The 19,542-nt window shown below is 35.2% G+C and overlaps 2 long non-coding RNA genes across 2 annotated transcripts; both read right to left on the bottom strand.

Moving 5' to 3' along the window:
* Positions 1–2,105: 2,105 nt before the first annotated feature.
* On the bottom strand, positions 2,106–5,079 carry LOC141591872 (uncharacterized). Its single transcript, XR_012520993.1, has 4 exons — positions 4,936–5,079; positions 4,769–4,836; positions 3,656–3,742; positions 2,106–2,203 (listed from the first exon to the last, which is right to left on the bottom strand). It is a non-coding gene; the product is annotated as an uncharacterized LOC141591872 (long non-coding RNA).
* Positions 5,080–8,142: 3,063 nt separating this feature from the next.
* On the bottom strand, positions 8,143–11,029 carry LOC141591873 (uncharacterized). Its single transcript, XR_012520994.1, has 4 exons — positions 10,900–11,029; positions 10,733–10,800; positions 9,624–9,710; positions 8,143–8,173 (listed from the first exon to the last, which is right to left on the bottom strand). It is a non-coding gene; the product is annotated as an uncharacterized LOC141591873 (long non-coding RNA).
* Between the last annotated feature and the right edge of the window lie 8,513 nt (positions 11,030–19,542).

Genomic DNA, 19,542 nt, shown 5'->3' with positions numbered 1-19,542 from the left:
CGATTCTTACTCCGCTCAAATATGACATTTCAATCAAAAGACGAGCATAGTCTCCAAAATTCCCAACGTGCTCAATCTAAACTCCACGATAACATTCAATTCATTTCCATTACTCTACTCTCGATCCATAAATAACTCGCATAACTTTTCCTTTAACACAAGACAAAGTTCAACAATTCTAACCATTAAGAGCATAAGCCACAATATTCTGAAATAATACCATAAGATAAATCCACTCAATATGCCTCTCACTTCTTATGAACTATGAAACCACAATGATATATCTCATGCCACATATCATCATCCTCTATCATCAAAAAAGATTTCCTCCAAACATAAGAGAACATAACACCTATAATCCAAAAGGAAACATCGTCATAACAACCTTTAATCCCAAAGTAAGCTTCCTCGTTACCAAACTCATAATAACAAACACTCTTTTCTTTCATACTTGAACATCTCGACCACAAACCATCCTACCTTGACGCCTCAAAAAACCATAAAGGAATCAACCTTGAAATCACCTCAAACATGAACAACCCCACCAAATAATCCAAAAGGTGAAAGTACGATAAGATTAAATCTCGGGTTATCAAGGATTAAAAGTTTTGACCGACATATAACCAAAATACACGACACGTAACATGCAAAGAACATTCCCAAAATTGACCAACTTTAAAATAACAAAGCATGCTCGACAAAGTCATACATGAACAAGACATTTTAAACAATTAATGACGAAATAAAACATCAAGTCATAAACAACACAATACATAAACTATACATTTAATATAATTAATAACGATAAACATTAAGACATGAAAAGTAAGTACATGAATAATACATGTAATACAATTAATAAAGATGCGAAACGTTAGGGCATAACAAATAAGTGCATAAGCAACACATGTAACACAATTAATAATTATACGAAACATCAACACATAATCAAACAAGTACATGACTAACAACACATGTAATAAAATTAATAACGATAAGAAACATTAAGGCAAAAACAAATAAGTCCTTAATTGTTTCTACCCCATTTACTCTCACTCATTAACTAAGTCATTTTATTTTAGTCATCAACTACGCGAGAGTTGGGAGCGTGTTCGCTCTGATACCAACTGTAACAACCCGGATTATAAAACAAAGGAAAAACTTATATAAAGTAAATATCAGAGTACGATACTGATAAAAGGGTCAAGGTGGTGGAAACACCTGACCAATCCGGTTCGCTACTAACTCCAAAACAACTAATACATTATTCAAAAGGTTCTTAAAACTTAAAAGCAAACTTCTAATTTATTATTCATCTCGCCGCACAGTACTTCCCCAGCAAGATATCATCCAAAACAGCAATCATCTGATCAACCTGAGAATGGGGGGTCGACAATCAGTCGGGAGTAACTAGATGCTCTCCCAGTCATGTTTACAACAATTGAATATAACCCACAATCATTAACAATTGGAATGCAAAACTAGTAAACATGTGAGACCATCTGTACTCATGAAAATCCGACATAACATGCCATTAAACGATAACATACTAGGACAATCTTATGATATGATGACAAGTCCAAAGGAAACATGTGACGACACGTGACAACGTAAACCATATCATGACCACGTATGAACCAAAGAGCAACATAAACACAAAACATGTGACCAAACCAGACCACCAAGCACAATGTATAGAATGAACGCCGTTAGAGCGAGTAACGAACTGCCTCTAACTAATGGAGCGATTAACGAACTGCCTCCATTCAATGGTATGGGCCGATTAACGAACTGCACCCACAGTGGACCGATTAACGAACTGCATCCACACTATGTATAGTGTAACACCCTCATTTATTGCGGAAAAGTAAACACGTAATTCTACAGAAAAACTGACAGGATATGTTTGTAATTGGTTCAACTAATTAAAAACCTGTCATTTTTAAAACTTTTCTAAACCATTCACAAACATTTCCAGAAGGAGGATGCCAACACCTGCAAATGCTAACGACTAATTTACATAACTATGCTAAAGTCATGAGAATAAAGTGATACAAACCAAAGAAAAAGAGGGAGACATATGTCCCTTAAATGTATTTGACATAAAAAGGGTTTAAGGGTCACAATGAAATAAAACCAGTCTAGGTCCCAAGGTTACTTTGCTCGCTAGCTCGTCCATGTACCCCATATATGCATCACCTACCTGTCATTCGCATTTTATACAAATACGAAAGCCACGGTCAAGGGGGGAGTAACTCCGAGTTCTCCCACCCACGAAATGTCATAATTAATATAACATGTAAACATAAGAATATGAATACGAATCACACATAGCCTTAGCATATAGATGCTAGACAATCGTGCTTATCATGTGAACTACAATATAACAACACATAGTCCTAGCCAGTGAATACTAAACCGACTCATACTACACTATCATGTGAATCACATAACATCCAGGAATCCAAACTCTATCAACCATAGCCGGCTTGCATCTCACCTTCTATGATTCATAGAATCATCAAACAAGAAAGGGCAATATATCAAAGACAGGCATAAGTTCTTAGCACGGTCAATAGTCACTTTGTAACTCGAGTCTATACCACGAGGTAGGGAAGGTAATCGAACCGGTATCTTGGCTCAGCGGTTACTATTAAGAAAACATGGCCAAGAGACAACACAACCCTAGCCTAAAATCTGCGCAGACCTAGACATGCGGATACACACCACCGCACCCAAGACCCACAACTTTTTTTAAAACAAAGTGAAGTGAGTACCCTAAGGACACCACCGAAGGGTTGGCTAGTACTTAAGCTGACCCCATACTATCAAAATAAGTACCTGAGGTCATGCCCCAACTTGGATATAAATCCACTAGTCGGAACACAAAGGCTATCAAGCAAAGGAACATATACTCGTCAGAGACTATAAAGACCTATCTATGATGAAGGCCGAAATACTCACCCAGACCTAGTCCCAGCTAGTCCCAGCTTGAATACTTTAGCCCACACCACACACGACTCACCACACAAGTCAATTAAGTCATCCACTTAACCATAAGAGGGCAAAAAGTCCCACTTACCAACATGAATTCTAACATTCTATCATGTGAAAGACTATATAATATTGTCTATTCAGCAGATAAACCAACAGTTCCTCAATAAGTACTCAATACTAATTTCCAATCCTAGCAATTCTAACAATATTTAAGGCTTTAGGGGAAACTAGGGCCGTTTCTACAAAATAAGAAGCTATTTAAATTCAACTAACTAAATAAGAAGCTATTTAAATTCAATTAACTACACATGTGAAACAGAGATATAATAAATGGCCTAAAACAAGAAAAAGGCCGATTATCTAATTCATTCAACCTAATTTTTACCCGCAACCCCACCTGCGACAGTGCACGGTCAAATTGCGGTGACCAATCACTCAATTAATCGACATCGCATCGATCCAAAGGGACTAAGGCTCGGTTTTGCACAATCAACAAAACATTACAATTATCACCATAAAATTCATTTGAGCCTATTAATTACAATTTCATTTTGTAAACGATCTTAACATTATTCATTCACCTAAACACTTATCAAACAACAGGCACACATTAACTACTAATGTGACATTAATTCGTCGAGTAACTCGGAATAGTTACCTTACGCTAGCAAAGAGACAAGTAAAAACTTGAGAAAGCTTCTAAAACCCCAAAATTACTCTTCATCTTCAACCACAAATGAGTCACCTAAAATAATTATGTGAAAGGACGATATTAACGAATTATCTTTATATAAAATATGAGACGGGATTTAAATAACTTGAATAACTCAAATTTGTCTTATAATAATAAATATTCCATTATATAATTTAACATGCCGAAATATACGAGTGACCCAACAACCACAAGGCATGTCCAAAACTTAACATAGGATATGAGAAGGCATGAAACAAAGGAGGAAAGACGGTCACGGACTACACAAAAGACGGGCCGACACACACGGATTAAAGCCGTGCTACCCGTCGGCTGCTGCTCGCCCGACCACGGCCCAGGCCTGGCCTGCCCGCCCCCGCACAAAACACGCACAAGCGCCTGTAGTAGTAGGCAAACAGTCCGAGCGATCAGAGCACCTCAAAAAAAAACGCAGCTCCCCCTCATTGCCCAGCCATCTTAGAGCGGTTTTATAGGCCAAATTAGGACGGATTCCACCCGAACCAAAGACTCAATCCAAACACGTACATGTACTTGAGACAATAGCAAGAAAGTTGGTTCAATTTAACATAAAGAAACCCGTCAAAACAGCCCGCAAAAACTGCTCAACAAAGTCCATTTTCACGATTTATGAAGATCATTTGTGACCGTCTTAAGACGAAATTTTAAGCATGAAATGGACGGAGTTTCTTACATACAATCGACCCAACTCATACCTGTATATGTACACATGACACGAGCTATCAAATTGACTCGTATCAACAACAATTTTAGTCTAGAAATCGCGTCCAAAACTGACCCAAACGCACCGCCCATGTTATCAATTAGATAAACCAAATTGCTAAACCTTGCGTAAATCCCTTTATTCCAACATTTACCATATAACCTAATCCTAGAAACCCACCGACAACTTACCACCAAACAAGAAAACCTTCTTTCATAAACAAACAACTGAATTATAAGCGCTCATGTTTATCCCGCATTCCAACAATTAAATTAACTTAACAATAGGAAATATAATAGCTAGTATTATAAATAATTCGAGTAGCCTATCACCGTTACCTTAAACGCTCCTTATTCTTCGAATAAATGGTCCACAAGGCACGAGCCTCACCCCGGGTCTTCGAATCCTTCATAAAAGGGCAAGAAAACGGAATAAAGAAGTTAAAAGACGACACTTTTATAAGACGGCGAAAGACGAAACCACTACAAAAAGGAGACTTTCTTACCTTAAAAGGAGGAGGAAGGAAAGGGGAAGAGAATGGTACAAAAATTACGGAATTTGGTTGAGAATGGAGGCGGGATCTGGGGTTTGAACGATGGGAAATGGCATACGGAGGAGCTGTTGTTTCATTGTTGTTGTTGTCTGTTGTTTGCTGATAGAACGAAAAAGAAAGGAAAAAAAATGAAAGGGGAAAAGAAAGAGTCAGGGGAAACGGGTGAGGGAGTAATAATAATAATAATAATAATGATACACCAGCTAGCTTGCTAGCTTCTAATTATACGTACCTTTCTTCATCGTTAAGTAATTTCGTTCGTTTTTAAAACCGTTTCGAGTTAATAAAATCGGTTTTTAATAAAAGTTTCAAATAAATAAAACGAAATTAATAATAAATAAATTTAATGAGTGAAAATAAAATAAACTCAGCTAGTTAACGGAAATAATACGATATCAGCTTGAATCGGAATTATTAGCGATTTTTACAAAACTAACGGATATTAATAAAAATTACTAATTTAGTGAAATAAGCTCAAAATAGCTAATTGGACGGTTTTGTTCCCAAAATCCATCTCGGGTTTACTTAAAACAACTTTCATAAGGACTCGTAAAGAAACGGAAATTATTAAATAAATAAACTCGGACTAATTTTAAATAAACTTATTAATGATTATTAAAATTAACGTATCGAATTATGATGAAATTAATTAATTAGCTAAGCATATATATATAAATCGTTAAATGATGTAATTAAATTCAAAATAGCAATTAAAAGAATTTTATCCAACTTAATAAAATACGGGTGTTACAATCACCCCATCTTTTAAAAAGTTTCGTCCTCGAAACTTGAAAGTATAAATGGAAGGTTATGAAAATAAAACTGAAATTGGAATCGGTAACCAAAACATTTTAAAGGTTATTTATCGTAAGAATCAAAATTCTTTCAAAAGTTTCAAATAAAATTTTCCGACAGAACCAGATTCTCATCAAGGGAACGAAAGTGTTCTCGTTACGTATTCAAGAACATCACATTCCAAATCAAAGATAAGGTCAAAAGGCAAATCATTTGTATAAATCAAAAATCAAAATACCTTCAAAAACATTAATGAAGAGTTTTCAAAAATATAAGTCTCATTCATGGAACGGAATTGCTCTTGTCGTGCACACAAGAACGCTAACTTTCCAAGTCAGAGACAAATTTAAAACAAAAACTATTCGCCGACAATCGTAGAACAAGTTATCAAACGTTTCCAATAACTAGTTCTAACATCCGATCAACGTTAAAATCAAAATAAGAGAAAGGTAATCTTCTCAAATGTTCTTTTGCAAAAAGCCAAAGTAGAAATAAAGGTTTCACCTTTAAACTAAAAGGGGAGTTAAATTAGGAAATATAATATTAAACTTTGACAAAGAAGTCATAAATAGATCAAGGTTAATAGAAATTCGATAAAATTTAAAGAAATTTCCGGTCTAGTAATTAAAATTACGATAAATGAGTTTATATTCAAGGAAGGAATAGGGAACTAAATCAAATTTTCATTTTCAAGTCTTCAAAAATAGGTTAGGTTTGCAGAAGTGACATAAACTTTTAAGAATGAATCGAAACTGGTAGCTTGAAAGTTTAGAAGTTGTACAAAAAGGAAAGTAACTTAGATAGCATAAAAACAAAGTATGTTAAGAGAGCTCAAACTTAAGCCACAAGAGAGCTATAATGACTTTCATAGGGTAAAAATTGAAGTCAAAATTACAAGGATGTCAAAGATAGAGTTTCACAAGATACGAGTGTCAAACTTAAAGGAGGAGCAAGATGAAGCGAGGAAAGGAGGTATGAACGGTAACGCTCATGATCAAGGAGAAAGGGAAATTAGACAACAAGGAAATGTCAGATACTCAAATCTCAAACAACAATGTCATAAGGTAACATCAATTTATGTATGGCTATCAACATCCTAAAGGTATCTCTTTCCAAAATCACATCATAAACCTTACTCCGTGTTTACTCCTAAGGTATCAACACTCAACCTAAGTCCTTCCAATATCACAACTTCTCAAAACCGGGGTTATAGGTCAACCAGAAACAACTCCACAAGCCAAATTATCCAACCAAGGTTAACACCCCACAAAAGAAAGAGAACTATCTAAAAGGCGTTAAGGGAGAATTAGCAAGGGTGAAAGGACAAGTTGGGAGGATACAAATGTAACTTCCTAGGAAGAAGAATAGAGAGTTTAAAAGAAGGATAGGCACCAAGAGATTAAGAATAAGGCGAGATACAAAAAGAACGAGAAACATCTTCAAGGAAGTAGAAGCATTCTTCAAAGGTTGAACAAATCTTCAATCCTCAGCAATAGGCACTAAATCTTGATCTTCTTAAAATATAAGTGTCCTTTCAATGGAACGGAGATACTCTTGGCGATCACTCAAGAACATCAATATTCCAATTCAAAGACATAAAAATACATTTTTACACCAACAAATGATAAAACTAATTATCAGACGTCTCCAATAACAAGCTTTAACACTAATTGACGTTAAAACCAGTGAAAAACATAAAAATATTTTCAAAACCTTTAGTTCAAATTTTTTTAATAAGGGCAATAACTCCATTAACTATAAATAAGTTCACGGTCATTGATCTAAGAACGCAACAATTATTAAATGACAATCAACAAACATGTTAGTACCTAACAAAGAGCAAACACAAAGAGACTACAACATAAGATCCTAAATCTACCCATCTTACCCGTCTCTCAAGTTTATTATTTTAAGGTCAAGTTATTTATAGTGGGGTGCACAAACGTGCGTCGGGAGCAAATATGCTCTGATACCAACTGTAACACCCTCATTTATTGCGGAAAAGTAAACACGTAATTCTACAGAAAAACTGACAGGATATGTTTGTAATTGGTTCAACTAATTAAAAACCTGTCATTTTTAAAACTTTTCTAAACCATTCACAAACATTTCCAGAAGGAGGATGCCAACACCTGCAAATGCTAACAGACTAATTTACATAACTATGCTAAAGTCATGAGAATAAAGTGATACAAACCAAAATAGAAAAAGAGGGAGACATATGTCCCTAAAATGTATGTGACATAAAAAGGGTTTAAGGGTCACAATGAAATAAAACCAGTCTAGGTCCCAAGGTTACTTTGCTCGCTAGCTCGTTCATGTACCCCATATATGCATCACCTACCTGTCATTCGCATTTTATCTCGTTCATGTACCCCATATATGCATCACCTACCTGTCATTCGCATTTTATACAAATACGAAAGCCACAGTCAGTGGGGAGTAACTTCGAATTCTCCCAACCACGAAATGTCATAATTAATATAACATGTAAACATAAGAATATGAATACGAATCACACATAGCCTTAGCATATAGATGCTAGACAATCGTGCTTATCATGTGAACTACAATATAACAACACATAGTCCTAGCCAGTGAATACTAAACCGACTCATACTACACTATCATGTGAATCACATAACATCCAGGAATCCAAACTCTATCAACCATAGCCGGCTTGCATCTCACCTTCTATGATTCATAGAATCATCAAACAAGAAAGGGCAATATATCAAAGACAGGCATAAGTTCTTAGCACGGTCAATAGTCACTTTGTAACTCGAGTCTATACCACGAGGTAGGGAAGGTAATCGAACCGGTATCTTGGCTCAGCGGTTACTATTAAGAAAACATGGCCAAGAGACAACACAACCCTAGCCTAAAATCTCAAGGAGACCTAGACATGCGGATACACACCACCGCACCCAAGACCCACAACTTTTTTAAAACAAAGTGAAGTGAGTACCCTAAGGACACCACCGAAGGGTTGGCTAGTACTTAAGCTGGCCCCATACTATCAAAATAAGTACCTGAGGTCATGCCCCAACTTGGATATAAATCCACTAGTCAGGAACACAAAGGCTATCAAGCAGTGAACATATACTCGTCAGAGACTATAAAGACCTATCTATGATGAAGGCCGAAATACTCACCCAGGACCTAGTCCCAGCTAGTCCCAGCTTGAATACTTTAGCCCACACCACACACGACTCACCACACAAGTCAATTAAGTCATCCACTTAACCATAAGAGGGCAAAAAGTCCCACTTACCAACATGAATTCTAACATTCTATCATGTGAAAGGCTATATAATATTGTCTATTCAAAGAGATAAACCAACAGTTCCTCAATAAGTACTCAATACTAATTTCCAATCCTAGCAATTCTAACAATATTTAAGGCTTTAGGGGAAACTAGGGCCATTTCTACAAAATAAGAAGCTATTTAAATTCAACTAACTAAATAAGAAGCTATTTAAATTCAATTAACTACACATGTGAAACAGAGATATAATAAATGGCCTAAAACAAGAAAAAGGCCGATTATCTAATTCATTCAACCTAATTTTTACCCGCAACCCCACCTGCGGCAGTGCGGGTCAAATTGCGGTGACCAATCACTCAATTAATCGACATCGCATCGATCAAAGGGACTAAGGCTCGGTTTTGACAATCAACAAAACATTACAATTATCACCATAAAATTCATTTGAGCCTATTAATTACAATTTCATTTTGTAAACGATCTTAACATTATTCATTCACCTAAACACTTATCAAACAACAGGCACACATTAACTACTAATGTGACATTAATTCGTCGAGTAACTCGGAATAGTTACCTTACGCTAGCAAAGAGACAAGTAAAAACTTGAGAAAGCTTCTAAAACCCCAAAATTACTCTTCATCTTCAACCACAAATGAGTCACCTAAAATAATTATGTGAAAGGACGATATTAACGAATTATCTTTATATAAAATATGAGACGGGATTTAAATAACTTGAATAACTCAAATTTGTCTTATAATAATAAATATTCCATTATATAATTTAACATGCCGAAATATACGAGTGACCCAACAACCACAAGGCATGTCCAAAACTTAACATAGGATATGAGAAGGCATGAAACAAAGGAGGAAAGACGGTCACGGACTACACAAAAGACGGGCTGGACACACACGGATTAAAGCCGTGCTACCCAGCCTGCTCGCCCCTGACCACGGCCCAGGCCTGGCCTGGCCCGGCCCTGCACAAAAACACGCACAAGCAGCCTGTAGTAGGCAAACAGTCCAGCAGTACAGAGCACCTCAAAAAAAAACGCAGCTCCCCCTCATTGCCCAGCCATCTTAGAGCGGTTTTCTAGGCCAAATTAGGACGGATTCCACCTGAACCAAAGACTCAATCCAAACACGTACATGTACTTGAGACAATAGCAATAAAGTTGGTTCAATTTAACATAAAGAAACCCGTCAAAACAGCCCGCAAAAACTGCTCAACAAAGTCCATTTTCACGATTTATGAAGATCATTTGTGACCGTCTTAAGACGAAATTTTAAGCATGAAATGGACGGAGTTTCTTACATACAATCGACCCAACTCATACCTGTATATGTACACATGACACGAGCTATCAAATTGACTCGTATCAACAACAATTTTAGTCTAGAAATCGCGTCCAAAACTGACCCAAACGCACCGCCCATGTTATCAATTAGATAAACCAAATTGCTAAACCTTGCGTAAATCCCTTTATTCCAACATTTACCATATAACCTAATCCTAGAAACCCCCGACAACTTACCACCAAACAAGAAACCTTCTTTCATAAACAAACAATCGAATTATAAGCGCTCATGTTTATCCCGCATTCCAACAATTAAATTAACTTAACAATAGGAAATATAATAGCTAGTATTATAAATAATTCGAGTAGCCTATCACCGTTACCTTAAACGCTCCTTATTCTTCGAATAAATGGTCCACAAGGCACGAGACTCACCCCGGGTCTTCGAATCCTTCATAAAAGGGCAAGAAAACGGAATAAAGAAGCTAAAAGACGACACTTTTATAAGACGGCGAAAGACGAAACCACTACAAAAAGGAGACTTTCTTACCTTAAAAGGAGGAGGAAGGAAAGGGGAAGAGAATGGTACAAAAATTACGGAATTTGGTTGAGAATGGAGGCGGGATCTGGGGTTTGAACGATGGGAAATGGCATACGGAGGAGCTGTTGTTTCATTGTTGTTGTTGTCTGTTGTTTGCTGATAGAATGAAAAAGAAAGGAAAAAAAAAATGAAAGGGGAAAAGAAAGAGTCAGGGGAAACGGGTGAGGGAGTAATAATAATAATAATAATAATGATAATAATAATGATACACCAGCTAGCTTGCTAGCTTCTAATATTACGTACCTTTCTTCATCGTTAAGTAATTTCGTTCGTTTTTAAAACCGTTTCGAGTTAATAAAATCGGTTTTTAATAAAAGTTTCAGTAATAAAACGAAATTAATAATAAATAAATTTAATGAGTGAAAATAAAATAAACTCAGCTAGTTAACGGAAATAATACGATATCAGCTTGAATCGGAATTATTAGCGATTTTTACAAAACTAACGGATATTAATAAAAATTACTAATTTAGTGAAATAAGCTCAAAATAGCTAATTGGACGGTTTTGTTCCCAAAATCAATCTCGGGTTTACTTAAAACAACTTTCATAAGGACTCGTAAAGAAACGGAAATTATTAAATAAATAAACTCGGACTAATTTTAAATAAACTTATTAATGATTATTAAAATTAACGTATCGAATTATGATGAAATTAATTAATTAGCTAAGCATATATATATAAATCGTTAAATGATGTAATTAAATTCAAAATAGCAATTAAAAGAATTTTATCCAACTTAATAAAATACGGGGTGTTACATATAGCGTATAACCACTGCCTATATGCCTAAGACCTGACCAGACCTCTCGATGAAACACAGAGCGATTAACGAACTGCCTCTGCTACACCGAACGACACTCGGGGAACAGAGCGTATAACGAATCGCCTCTACCCTACCCCCCACCATAGACCATAACAAATCCCCGAAGGGTAGCCTTGGTTCATTCCGATAGTATATAACGATACTATCGTCATCTATAAACCAAATAACCAACAAATGCACAAGATAACGATCAGTACTAACATGCGTGAACAACATCACGACTCAACTCATAAGATAGTATAACTGACCATCCTACTTATCATGTGAACAAGAGTAACCCAAAGATATATGCAAACACAAGGACATAACACGTTGAACACAATACAACATATGAAACAAGTATAAACAACCAATGTTATAGTAACTTTAGCTATAACTTTAACATTAACCATTCGGTGTTATAGTAACCCTAACCATAACATAAACTCTAGATGCAAGGTTATAGTAACCTCTACCATAACTTCAACATATATACGACTTGAAGTTACACTTACCTCAACTATAACCTTGACACGAAACACAAAGTTATACTAGTTCCAACCATAACCTTGAGCCATAAATCTCAGGGTACGTTAGTTCCAGCTATAACCTTATCTCGTACTTCAATGTTATAGTAGCTTCAGCCATAACTAGAGTAACTACCCAAAGTTGCATTAACTTTAGTTAAAACACTTTAATCATCATCAAGGTTATACTAGCTTTAGCTATAACTTTGAAGAGAACCCTTGGTCGCTTATCATGCCGCCACAAGGGTTTATTCGTAAACCCTAATTACGCTCATGACACCCATAATAAACACATAACCAACATACGATATATAATTAATACATTAAAACATATACGAACATGCGAAAACATATTTAATCATGATAACAAATAATCAAACATGTACCAATCAAGCAAAATAATCATTAAATCATATTAATTACATAAATTGGCATAAACACAATTAAAAGAAAACACCTAGTTACCTTTTTAATAATTAAAGACCGCAATAAATAAAACCTCCATGAAAGACACGATCATCAAGACTTGTCTCCAACACGTGTCAACGTCCCCAAAAATCAATATTAAGAATACCCGAATCCAAATCCATGAAAGCGCCATAAAAATACTTTTCCTCTTCTTTACCCATTAAAATAAGAGACCCAAAACGTAGGTCTAAAGGTCCATACAAATAATTCTCATAAAAATATATGGAGAATAATATGTTGTAGAGGTAAGAGCAAGGATTATGAAAATATAATTTGTATATGAGTTTGGAAGAAGGAAAGATATTCAACAATGGAGTCAAAGGGAGAAAAGAAGAACAAAAGAGAGAAATAGAGGAGGCTGTCGTGCGGCACTTTCCGTGAGAAAACAAAGGAGAGCAGCTTGCCTGCTAGGTTAGGTTTCTCGTGAGAAAGAAGAATGATTGACCTAGTTGCTTGCTAGGTTAATTCTATTTATAAGGGATTAACTAATGGGCTTTGGGTCCATTAGCTTATACAATGGATTATCTGATTACAAAACCAATTGGATATTATAAAAACGAATTGAGAGCTTAAATAAGAAAAGTAACTATTAAATTAAAATAGTAAAATCGTACATGAACATTTTAACCCATCCAAAGTAGGCCAAAACAAGAAATATTAAAATAGATAACGAAGACGATAATTATAAATATTTCCAAAATACATTAATAAACTTCGAAATAATTAATTTTAATATAATACTTTTATAATAAAATATTATTATAAAATACGGGGTGTTACAATCCAACCCCCTAAAAAGAAGTTTCGTCCTCGAAACTTGAAATTCAAAGACAAGATCAAAATAAGGTAAGAATTACAAGTGATCATCAACAAAAGTCAACTCAGAATCCTAACCGCTGCGCACTCTGATCCATATCCAAACTCAAACCAAAGAAAAATATCCCAATCCTCAATGTTATTATCATCTTCACACACTCTAAAATCCCAAAAGTTACATCAAACTCAAACCATCGAAGTCCATAAAGATCATTAAGCCAACTTCTAGTCCTCATATTTCAAACACTCATCCAATTACCATTAACCATCATTAGACAACATATATGATCTCCCATAAACATATTATTATTACTACAAGTCCACATAACCTTTAACAAATACTCCAATTCTAGATTACCATTCACCACAAGATCTGAAATAACCAAAACCTCAAATAGATAATCTCTAAACCAAGAACATCTTTCGAATGAGAAAACTCTTTCACTCACGAGTGCCATTAAAATTATCTCTACCCTAATATCCTCAAAGTCGGTAGTGCTCACTACAATCAACAACTCTAAAGCTAAAAAGGCTTCGACAAATCTCGATGATTCTCGATATATATCTAGTTCCCAAAGTCATCAATCTCAAACCTCAAACTCCGACTAAACTGTCAAAATCCTAATCAACCTCAACCTTATGACAAAATCATCAGTCGCACTCGCAAACCCCAATCATTTCCTTTGAACACTTATGATCAAGACATTCCTAAGCACCCAAGGAAATACACCTCTAGTTAAGCTAGTACCATTAGTACCACAACACACTTTCCTATCGATAACGCAATTCCATCATCGCTCTTAAAATGATATCACCATACAAATCTTATCATCTGTGTCCATATAACAACAACGCTTATAACCTCAATTTGTGTCACAATCTACTATCCATGAACATTATTGTGACATCACAAAACTACAACAAGACTGTATATATCTATGTCCTTTAATAACAATCATACTCTTAATGAAACGCCTTATCTCATATAGAACAAACAAGCATCTATATATCCTCAATATAATAACACCCTCAAATTTTCTTAGCTCAGTATAAGACCTTTAATACTCCTTTTCCAAAACTTTAAATGTTATCCCAAAGCATACTTACATACAACTATGTCTCTATGATCTCAACCTCAAATAACCAAACGTCAAACTCAAAGTATCTAATATTGCTCGCCAAGGATCCAAGTTTTGACTACGAGATGATCACAAGTAGCTCTAAAGAGAGTTCAAACACTTTCAAATTACCATGAAAGAATAAATAACTTACAACGCAAAACAAAATATTTTCGTATAATAACACAAGGCAAAAGAACATATTCTTTTGGGAAGTAAAAGCTTAGAGAGAAATCAATATGAAAAAGGTAATCACGAAAGTTCAAAGAAGAAGGAACTGGAGCTGAAATAAAGAACCAATAGAGAGTAACGATAGATGAATTAGACAGAGGACAAAGATAAAAAGAAAATTTTGGTATGAAGGCTCAAATAGAAGAGGTATGGTTAACACGTGCAAGGATGACAAGAATAGACAACTAAAAAAAACAATTCCATTTACTCAAAGACGACACCTTAACATAAGATAAATTAAGCACGATAACCAAGGTCTTACAAATATCGTACAATCATCACTCAAGGTAAAACGTCTCGTAACATCCTTCCGTCATATCTCCATAATACCTCAGCACCAACAAATCCCTATAGAACTGTCTCTTTACAATCACTACATTCCTCAGATTATCAACTCTCAAGATCACAAACTCTCACAACCATCAACTCTCAAATCCTGCCACTCTCAACAACTCCGTCTAATCACACTTAAAGAATCAATCCATAGCAATCTCTATACCCTCAAAAGATGAACACCACAATTCATTATAATCATTGTCAACATGGTTGTTCACTAAGGCAACGCTTGAACACTTTAACATTAACATCTCACAAGTCCATAAATTATAGTTCGTCTCTCTCAATCAATCCATTAAAAGGCACGATCCGTAAATAACTCCTCAACGGATAAATCATAAAATCATTCATACCTCACTAATATCATTAACGATTCTTACTCCTCAAATATGACATTTCAATCAAAAGACGAGCATAGTCTCCAAAATTCCCAACGTGCTCAATCTAAACTCCACGATAACATTCAATTCATTTCCATTACTCTACTCTCGATCCATAAATAACTCGCATAACTTTTCCTTTAACACAAGACAAAGTTCAACAATTCTAACCATTAAGAGCATAAGCCACAATATTCTGAAATAATACCATAAGATAAATCCACTCAATATGCCTCTCACTTCTTATGAACTATGAAACCACAATGATATATCTCATGCCACATATCATCATCCTCTATCATCAAAAAAAAAGATTTCCTCCAGCACATAAGAGAACATAACACCTATAATCCAAAAGGAAACATCGTCATAACAACCTTTAATCCCAAAGTAAGCTTCCTCGTTACCAAACTCATAATAACAAACACTCTTTTCTTTCATACTTGAACATCTCGACCTGTCAAACCATCCTACCTTGACGCCTCAAAAAACCATAAAGGAATCAACCTTAAAATCACCTCAAACATGAACAACCCCACCAAATAATCCAAAAGGTGAAAGTACGATAAGAGTAAATCTCGGGTTATCAAGGATTAAAAGTTTTGACCGACATATAACCAAAATACACGACACGTAACATGCAAAGAACATTCCCAAAATTGACCAACTTTAAAATAACAAAGCATGCTCGACAAAGTCATACATGAACAAGACATTTTAAACAATTAATGACGAAATAAAACATCAAGTCATAAACAACACAATACATAAACTATACATTTAATATAATTAATAACGATAAACATTAAGACATGAAAAGTAAGTACATGAATAATACATGTAATACAATTAATAAAGATGCGAAACGTTAGGGCATAACAAATAAGTGCATAAGCAACACATGTAACACAATTAATAATTATACGAAACATCAACACATAATCAAACAAGTATATGACTAACAACACATGTAATAAAATTAATAACGATAAGAAACATTAAGGCAAAAACAAATAAGTCCTTAATTGTTTCTACCCCATTTACTCTCACTCATTAACTAAGTCATTTTATTTTAGTCATCAACTACGCGAGAGTTGGGAGCGTGTTCGCTCTGATACCAACTGTAACAACCCGGATTATAAAACAAAGGAAAAACTTATATAAAGTAAATATCAGAGTACGATACTGATAAAAGGGTCAAGGTGGTGGAAACACCTGACCAATCCGGTTCGCTACTAACTCCAAAACAACTAATACATTATTCAAAAGGTTCTTAAAACTTAAAAGCAAACTTCTAATTTATTATTCATCTCGCCGCACAGTACTTCCCCAGCAAGATATCATCCAAAACAGCAATCATCTGATCAACCTGAGAATGGGGGGTCGACAATCAGTCGGGAGTAACTAGATGCTCTCCCAGTCATGTTTACAACAATTGAATATAACCCACAATCATTAACAATTGGAATGCAAAACTAGTAAACATGTGAGACCATCTATACTCATGAAAATCCGACATAACATGCCATTAAACGATAACATACTAGGACAATCTTATGATATGATGACAACTCCAAAGGAAACATGTGACGACACGTGACAACGTAAACCATATCATGACCACGTATGAACCATAGAGCAACATAAACACAAAACATGTGACCAAACCAGACCACCAAGCACAATGTATAGAATGAACGCCGTTAGAGCGATTAACGAACTGCCTCTAACTAATGGAGCGATTAACGAACTGCCTCCATTCAATGGTATGGGCCGACTAACGAACCGCACCCACAAAGTGGACCGATTAACGAATCGCATCCACACTATGTATAGCGTATAACCACCGCCTATATGCCTAAGACCGACTGACCTCTCGATGAAACACGGAGCGATTAACGAATCGCCTCTGCTACATCGAACGACACTCGGGAACAGAGCGTATAACGAATCGCTCTGCTACCCCCCCGACCATAGACCATAACAAATCCCCGAAGGGTAGCCTTGGTTCATTCCGATAGTATATAACTGATACTATCGTCATCTATAAACCAGCCAACCAACAAATGCACAGTATAACTGACTGTACTAACATGCGTGAACAACATCACGACTCAACTCATAAGATAGTATAACTGACCATCCTACTTATCATGTGAACAAGAGTAACCCAAAGATATATGCAAACACAAGGACATAACACGTTGAACACAATACAACATATGAAACAAGTATAAACAACCAATGTTATAGTAACTTTAGCTATAACTTTAACATTAACCATTCAGTGTTATAGTAACCCTAACCATAACATAAACTCTAGATGCAAGGTTATAGTAACCTCTACCATAACTTCAACATATATACGACTTGAAGTTACACTTACCTCAACTATAACCTTGACACGAAACACAAAGTTATACTAGTTCCAACCATAACCTTGAGCCATAAATCTCAGGGTACGTTAGTTCCAGCTATAACCTTATCTCGTACTTCAATGTTATAGTAGCTTCAGCCATAACTAGAGTAACTACCCAAAGTTGCATTAACTTTAGCTAAAACACTTTAATCATCATCAAGGTTATACTAGCTTTAGCTATAACTTTGAAGAGAACCCTTGGTCGCTTATCATGCCGCCACAAGGGTTTATTCGTAAACCCTAATTACGCTCATGACACCCATAATAAACACATAACCAACATACGATATATAATTAATACATTAAAACATATACGAACATGCGAAAACATATTTAATCATGATAACAAATAATCAAACATGTACCAATCAAGCAAAATAATCATTAAATCATATTAATTACATCAATTGGCATAAACACAATTAAAAGAAAACACCTAGTTACCTTTTTAATAATTAAAGACCGCAATAAATAAAACCTCCATGAAAGACACGATCATCTAGACTTGTCTCCAACACGTGTCAACGTCCCCAAAAATCAATATTAAGAATACCCGAATCCAAATCCATGAAAGCGCCATAAAAATACTTTTCCTCTTCTTTACCCATTAAAATAAGAGACCCAAAACGTAGGTCTAAAGGTCCATACAAATAATTCTCATAAAAATATATGGAGAATAATATGTTGTAGAGGTAAGAGCAAGGATTATGAAAATATAATTTGTATATGAGTTTGGAAGAAGGAAAGATATTCAACAATGGAGTCAAAGGGAGAAAAGAAGAACAAAAGAGAGAAATAGAGGAGGCTGTCGTGCGGCACTTTACGTGAGAAAACAAAGGAGAGCAGCTCGCCTGCTAGGTTAGGTTTCTCGTGAGAAAGAAGAAGGATTGACCTAGTTGCTTGCTAGGTTAATTCTATTTATAAGGGACTAACTAATGGGCTTTGGGTCCATTAGCTTATACAATGGATTATCTGATTACAAAACCAATTGGATATTATTAAAACGAATTGAGAGCTTAAATAAGAAAAGTAACTATTAAATTAAAATAGTAAAATCGTACATGAACATTTTAACCCATCCAAAGTAGGCCAAAACAAGAAATATTAAAATAGATAACGAAGACGATAATTATAAATATTTCCAAAATACATTAATAAACTTCGAAATAATTAATTTTAATATAATACTTTTATAATAAAATATTATTATAAAATACGGGGTGTTACATTTTCTTTGGGACATTGCAGCTCGGGAAAGGAGATTGGTATTTAAATGCTGGGAGAATTTATGTAGGCCAAGAAAAGAAGGTGGAGTGGATATTAAAGAAATTTTGAGCTGGAATAAAGCTCAGATGATGGGATGGATTAAGAAACTTGAGACTAATGCTCCAAATGTTTGGGTACAGTGAGTTAATGCTTATATTCTGAAAGGTGCTAACTTCTGGAGTTTCAACCTTACTGCTGCTTACTCATGGTTTTGGGATAATATTGT

Source organism: Silene latifolia, chromosome 7 (genome assembly GCF_048544455.1).
Source record: "Silene latifolia isolate original U9 population chromosome 7, ASM4854445v1, whole genome shotgun sequence".
NCBI classification, from domain to species: domain Eukaryota; kingdom Viridiplantae; phylum Streptophyta; class Magnoliopsida; order Caryophyllales; family Caryophyllaceae; genus Silene; species Silene latifolia.
The sequence above is the reverse complement of the archived record's forward strand: the minus strand, read 5'-3'. Positions and strand labels throughout refer to the sequence as shown.